The sequence below is a fragment of the Pteropus vampyrus genome, unplaced genomic scaffold (assembly GCF_000151845.1).
Source record: "Pteropus vampyrus isolate Shadow unplaced genomic scaffold, Pvam_2.0 Scaffold1000004316, whole genome shotgun sequence".
In the NCBI taxonomy this organism is placed as follows: domain Eukaryota; kingdom Metazoa; phylum Chordata; class Mammalia; order Chiroptera; family Pteropodidae; genus Pteropus; species Pteropus vampyrus.
This window is the reverse complement of record NW_011918718.1, coordinates 5,122-12,870: the sequence shown is the minus strand read 5'-3', so window position 1 is coordinate 12,870 and position 7,749 is coordinate 5,122. Positions and strand designations below refer to the sequence as shown.

At 43.0% G+C, this 7,749-nt stretch overlaps 1 pseudogene; it reads right to left on the bottom strand.

Moving 5' to 3' along the window:
* Positions 1 to 6,179: 6,179 nt before the first annotated feature.
* On the bottom strand, positions 6,180 to 6,295 carry LOC111735627 (annotated as a pseudogene).
* Positions 6,296 to 7,749: the final 1,454 nt, after the last annotated feature.

Sequence of the window (7,749 nt, the reverse complement as noted above, 5' to 3'; positions counted from 1 at the left end):
TTTTTTAAAGAAAACATGTTTTCTTTAATTCTCTTAAATTCTACCCTTGCTTATGTAAACACACACGTGTTTACATAGCAGCAGTTGGACCCAGAGTGTGCAGCACATGTTCACTCTGAAAGTTGTGTGACATGACCCGTCACCATGGAAATGTGATGATGCCCTTCTTGCCTTCCTTTGCAACTGTCACTCTGTGAGCTGAGAGGAAGAAGGCGAGTTCTCACATACTTACTGCTCTAGACTTTGAGATTGGAACTTCATTTGTTCTTGAAGTAGGTTCATATCGACCTTCTGAATGCAGCTCCTTCAAAGGACCTGGATAAGCATGACTGAAAATACGTTTGTCATTTTTAAAACCATTGCCACCACTCCCAATTTGACTCCAGGGTTGTAAGTGTCTTTATAGTTTTGTTGTATTACCTAATTGATATTTCTGATTCTTCTCTCAAGTGGGCTGTCTTAACTATTTTCCTAAAGTTAGAACAATGGAAGATTTCCTAGTGAACACTTTGTCCTCACTCTCCAGAGAACTGATCCAGAGGAAACACTTCTATACTGCTTCAATTCTTCCTATCCTGGGAGAATAGTTCCATAGATTCACAGAGATTGAGATCTCACCCCAGCAGTAGACATGACAGGAAAGAGGAATCCCACGTCAACTCCTCGGAATGTGGATGCCAAAATACGAGTTAAATGTAAGGATCCTGAATCCAGAGATTTTAGAAATTTAAGAAACTGATTTCATGAGGCATGTCCATGGCTTGATACGGACAGGATCACTGGGAGTTTGGGTGCTGCCTGAGAGACTGGTGAGTGGAACAGAGCTCAAGGTGGTGGAATGAACATTGGGTGACATAGATTAGGAGGGCTTGGTGGTTCTCTTTGAGAGTCCTGGTGTCGGGGTCACAGGCTAAGGAGCGATCGTTCTCAGAGGAGATTGGACTCTGTCCATTGCCCATGCATAGTGTTGGGATGGAGGAGATAGTAGTAGAGACTGAATTTTGTTGAAGAAGGACTTGGGCAGGGAAAGTGCATTCTCAGAGCCAGAGCATGCAGAGTCCACTGTCAGGCAGGACTTAGCTCAGGCTGCTGAGACAGTTGCTCAGAGCAATAGTTAGCAAACAGTGGAGCCTTCAGCCTTAATTCATTAGATCAGAAAAGAACCACATCCTCGGGGCATGGGCATCAACTTCACATCCAGGGTTGGTCCTGAAAGGGGAGCTAAGTTTTAGAATGTTGTCATGTGGCACTAGGTCCAGAATGTTCTGAGTTGGCTTGGGAGCCGCCCAGACCACTGGCGACTAGGAGTGGTAACCTGGTCATTGGGAAGGCTCAGAGTGAGATAACTAACTGACTGTGGGCAGACGCTGAGGGAGGATAGTAACAAGTTGGAGTGTCCCTGGTCCCCTGAGGCACTACGATCGGAGGAAAGTCTCGCATATGGTGGACTCCTAGTGGCTCAGCCTCTTCCTCAAGGGCATCACCTCTCTCCCACAGAAACCAGTGGTAGGTGCATTTCAGAAAGACAGTGAGGAGAGCGCTTGCTTCAGGCATCCAGGGATGAAGTCAGCTGTCAGAAGAGTTCTGGACCTCTGTCCTCAGGACACCAAACACATTATTACAATAAACTCATCTCTCAGCACTCTTGTAACTCTGGGCAAGTCACTTAATCTCTCTAAATTTCTATGATCTTCACGGTAAAGTGTGGGTCTCAGCACCTGCTTTGCCTCTCCCGCCGCAGGGTTATTGCGGGGATCCCAGGAGACGACAACAGATACTCCCATGTGATAGAAAACATCACCCCTTTGGGAATGATGAAAAGTAACCTTCCACCCTCCCTTGCTGAGGAGGCACCCAAGTCCCCTCTCTGGATGTAACCACTGCCGAACATCTAGCTTGTACTTGCAGTCACGCAATGATTGGACACTTACAGAACAATAACTTGGCACCAGTCACTTATTTTTCTGAAGCTTTACCTGTATTCAATCAATTTTAGCCTCAACAGGTAGTAGTAATAAGAAGCCATGGTAATATTTGCTCATTGCAGAAGAGGCCCCGAGGGGTCTGTAGGACTTTTGCAGGGAGATGAAGCTTCTAATTGCCATTTGAACCGAGGCAACAGAACAAGATCCCTGTTCTTCGCTGTTTTTATTATGTCTTAACTAAATGAAGTTACTCACCCAGGAAATCTGACTGGTGGGTGTTTTACGTGCACACCAAACTGCACGATCTTCCTAAGTCTACCTGGGCTTCAGGAGAGTCTTTCTGGGCAGCTGTGAACAAATTATTGCTAATTTTTCTGTGGTCTTCTGCCAGCAACATGTCTACTGTTCTCTGTATTGTCATGCATTTCCCAGGCTGTTGAAAGGAGAAGGATGATATAAGACAAGAGTATAATCCTCATGTTCAACGACGAGAATGAGATAGGGCGGCAGAAGTGTCCGCTTCTCAAAAGAAACCACGGTGCATTTATTCAACACAGATAAATATACTGTGGAAATAATGCTGACTAAGTTACTTCAAGAAAAACTCTTCAGTGTCCCATGTTTAGGTGACCCATATCTTGAAAAAAGGTTAAGCCATGTTTTTCTTGCACTTCATGTGTGCAAATACACTTGTATTCAGTCCATCTGTGGTGTTGTCCCCATGGAGGTCAGGATGCACTGACATCTCACCTGTTCATTCAATAGTAAACAAGGTCTCCAGTTCATGTTCACACATTAGCTGGTTTTGCAACATTATCTGAATGGATCTCTTCCTGATACTACGACTGAGATTTGTAAAAATTAATAGACATTATTTAGAACAGGTTTAGATTGACATTAAAGTTGACCAGATAATACAGAATATTCCCCCCTCCTACCCACCAGTTCCCCTATTAAAAACATCTTAGATTCATGAGATATATTTGTTATATGAGTGAAAAAGTATCAATATATTTTAATTAATTAAAAATCCATACATTCCATTAAAATTCACTCTCTGTGCTGTGATATTTTGAGTTTCACAGGATTATAACATCTCATATTACCAGTAGTGTATCATATACCAATGTTCATAATGGCATTATTCACAATAGACAGATAGAAAGAACCCTAAAGTCCTTCAAAGAATGAGTGGATCAAGTGTGATGTGTACACCCAGTGGGATTCTGTTCAGCCATAAAACTGAACTAGATTTTAAAATAGGATATAACAATAGTTGACCTTGAAAAATATGGGGCTTATTGACATCACGACTAAACAGAAAGTCAGTAATTTATGATTCCACTGCTAGGAGGTTTCTGAAAAGTCCAATTCCTAGAACAGAAAAGTAGCTGTAAATAGGATCCAGAAAGAGTGATTTATTCTGGGGAAATGTTTTGGGACTAGACAGCAGTGAAAGTAATCAATGCTACTGACCGATATAATCACAAATGATTAAAAGCAGCATAAATATGATGTAAAGTTCATCATGAGAAAAGTAAAACAACCAATATTATACATGCTGAAGACAGTAGCAGCATGTATGAATGCATAGATGCTGAAATGGTCTTGTAACTTTACAAGAAGTAGGAATTGGACCAGGCTTTAAGAAGGGCAGGAAGGTCTGAACCCTGTCATTGATGTTAGATGGATTAGATTCCCTTTAGCTAGACTGTCAAAGGTTCTATGTCTCATTCTTGCCTGCTTCTTTCCTTGGTCTTCTTCATCCACCAACGACAATGTCCCAGCAGCAGCTCAGTCTATACTGTTTAGCACCGACATTCACATTTCCTAGCCCCACATCCACCTAAAGGAGAGCTCTCTGAGAAGTCCTGAGCAGTACCACCAATGACAGACAGTGACTCTGTGTTCCTCTACCTTCCTCTGACAGTGTGGGTCAAGATCTTCCTGACACCGTGGTGAAGGAGCTTCAGGAGACCATTGTGGAAATGCTTTCTTTCTTTTTCAATAAAATTACGATATAAAAATGTGAGCATGTACCTAGTAAATGATGGAGACAATGCACTAGTAGAAAAATGTTCAGTGACAGTCTGTGACCAGCTGATATCCGATTCAAGAGGGCATTCAAAAAGGACAGCATTACTTTCACACTGGAGCATTGCAACCAGCGTCATCAGCAGCACCGTTTCTTCCCTGAAAGAAAAAATTGCAATTGCCAATTTAAAGGGACTTGAGACAACTTCCATGAAGAGTTCAATCCTTTCCCAAAGGTGTTCTGTACGTTTTCTCTTGGGGTCATTGACTCAGGCAATGTTTCTCAACTGGTTTCCTAAAGTCATCAAGAGAACAGAAGGCCTGGGAGAACAGTGTCCAGAGGGATATGATCCTCACAGTGTTTTCCGTTCTCTTATGACAGGCGGATGTCAGATCTGATGAAAAATGAATATATTGTCAATCACTCACTAGCTGAGGATAAAGCTGGGTGCTGATTTCTTCAGAAAGTCCCCCTGATTCTGCGATCTTGCTGGGGATGAGGACTGGGGTGTAGTGAAGGCAACCAATAGTCTAAGAAAACTCTGGAATGTTTGCAGTGCTTGAAAGTAATAATAAGTGGGTGCTGAGGTTTGTGTGTTGAAGTTTTTGGGTAGTGTTTTTCAACGTATGTGCATGGTGTGATTGTGAATGTCCACGTATGAGTTACTGTGTGTCCTTACAAAAGTTTCCTACGCACATGATACAGCACATTTGTCTGCTTTTTAAAAGAAGCTTCCCATCACTGCACATTTTCCATAATTAACTTTTACTTCCCCTGGCTGTATCTGGACGTTTGCTTAATAGTCCTTCTGCTCATGTGGATGTGGTGCAGAGATGAATGGCACAAGCACTAACCTCATTTATGGAAGATCCAAAATTTGAACCGAGTCATGAGTTCCTTGTGTTCATGCTTTGTACCACTGACCTGCCCTCACTACTGAGAAACACGATTATTAGTGACCGAGTAACAAAGTGTCAGCTTCTGTGGCCATGCCTGGAAGTGCCAATGCCTACACAGCTCCCACACACAGCCCGTCTTGAGAAGATGTCCTCAGTGTCACATAGCCCGGGGCAGCCACAGATGCATATAACAGATGGCCATGGCATAGTCATTGGTATGAAAGGCACAAGGAGGGCCCACATGCTTCTGGTCAGCTGAGATTTTGTAAGAGGTGAGAGGTCAATGTCGAGCAACTACTATCAGTGATGGGGTTGCTCCTCAGCCCATTTCAGGGCAGTTAAAAGTCAGGAAGGCAATATCACAATAAACCTTAGAAGCTCACAAATGCTGTAAAAACCTAAGCAAGAACAGCGGCAAGTAAGTACTCAAATTTGTACTGGTGGAGACACAGAAGCCCCTCAGCCTTACTGCACATCTTTTATGCTGCTGGTGTAGAGAGCCAGTGTTTCCCTTGGCCTCTCCTGTGCGAGGCAGTGTGAATATGGACAGCCAATGACTCAAGACATGCGTGATCTATTGAAAAAATACTGGAAGGAAAATATCACATGGTTCATGGTGACTATTTTAAATCATGGGATATCGGTATTTTCAACTATTCTGCATTTGATTTTGTTTATGAAAAACAATTAGTGAGTAATTCTAATGAGATACTTTTCCTAGACTTGAGTTCGATCCCCCTATCAGTTTGCTTTCCATCAACAACAAAATCTCATAGAGGAGAGTATAAATCCAATAGTAGCATCTATAAATTCTGCCTGAAGAATTGATTTTGGGAGAAGTAAAAAAGAGGGGTTGGCAATTTAGCTGAATCTCAAAGCCATAGAAACATCATAAGACTTCTCATAGCTCCATTTTACTGTTTACTCTTTGTTAGATCGACCATTTTCCATGGATTAGGTTCCCCTTAGCTAGAGAGCCAAGGGCTGTATTTCTCCTTTTCTCCTGCTGACTTGTGCCTTTGTTCATCTGTTCAGGAAGGCGGCCTTGCCCAAAGCTCAGTTCCTTCTGATCAACCAGCCACATCCACACCCTCCAGTCCAAAGACCACATCAGGCACAGCTCCCTGAGTACGTCCTGGGCAACATCACCAATGACTGACACTTGCTCTGTGTTTCCCTAGCCACCGCCATCATCGTGGTGGAAGAGCCTTCTGGCTACAGGGCAGGCTGGTAAGGACCCATCTATTCCACATGTAAGCTCACTTTTCTTCCTTTGTGATAAAAATGTCATTTTATTGTTTATTTATTTCTTATTATTTATGCCTACAGCACCCGCTCTTCCTAGGTGATCTCCCATCCAAGTACTTACCAGGCCCAACCCTGCTTAGCTTCTGAGATCAGACCTCGGGCTTGTTCAGGATGGCATGGCCGTAGACTATGGACTGTGGCTCCACTGCGGTGCAAACACAGGACCTTCTGCGTGTAAAGCAGACGTTTTAACCCCTACACTATGGAACCACATCAGATTCATTTTGTTACAATAACACTAAGGCATGAAGATGTGAACATGTACACTCCAGACGGTAGACAATTTACTTGGTGGGGAGATTGTTGAGTGTGATATTTTTTTTGAGTTTGTCAAGTGATTCCTGATTCAAGAGGGCATTTAAACTGTAGGGTAGGGAGCATTTTTCTCTGTATAGAAATTTTGTCCTTGAAGAAGAGTTGTGCCTTTGCCAATCCAAGTACACTCGGAGACCTTCCATGAAGAATCAAAACTTTCCCACAGGGGTTCTGTACGTTTTCTGTTGGGGGCATTAACTCAAGTCCTGTTTCCCATCTGGAGTCCTAAAGTCATCAAGAGAACAGAAACCCTGTGCTGAGTATCCAGGATGAAGTGCTTCTAGCAGTATGTTTGTTGTTGTTGTTCTCTAATGGCAGATGGATGCAGAAGATAAAAATGCATATATTCAGGAATCACTCACTTGCAGAGGCTAAGACTGGGTGGGGCTTTCCTGTCAATTTGGTCTAGAAGACCGCTATTCTGGGTTCCTGCTGGAAATGAGGGTTGGGGTGTAGTGGAAGGAAATGTTCATACAGGGAAGAATTCTGGCCTGTTCTACAGTGCCTGGCAGCCATATTGACATTTAGGTTGTGGTCTGTGTGAGAGTAGACACTGACTCAATCACACACACACACACACACACACACACACACACACACACACACACACACACAGTATTAAAAATAAATGACAGGGAGGACATTACCACAGATGATGGGATCAATATTACATAATAGGATTTCACTGCTTACAAATCTTCTGTATTTTATTCATTTCACGAAAAAAGGATTAGTGAATGAATATAATGGGGTAATTTGTGAAGTGAGTAATGTCCCCAATAAGTTTGCTTTCCATTCAGTAAAAATCCTTAGAGAAATGTTTTGGTGAAGGTAGTACTAAGCATGTGTGGATTCTGCAGGAAGAAATGATCTTGGAAGAAATCACAAAGACAGTGTCAATTTAGTTGATTTTCAAAACAGGTGGAAGGAGTAAGTCCTCTGTCTTTGAAACATGATTATCGTGCTAACTCTTTGTTAGATTGAGTACTTCCCACCTAGTAGGTTCCTTTCAGAAAGCCAAAGGCACATTTTTTTTCTTTTCTTCTCTGCTCCTCTCCTTGGCCTTTCTTCTCAAGCAAGGAGGAGGGCCCAGCCAGCTCAGTTCATACATACCCACCACTCTCATCAGTACACTCTCGCCCTCATCAGCACTCAGTGGAGCACACTAGTCCTTCATAAACAGCAGCACCAAGGACTGACAGGCACTCTGTGTCGTCACGAACCCCTCGAGGACCTGCGGGAAGAGTGTCCCAGTGAGAGGGCAAAT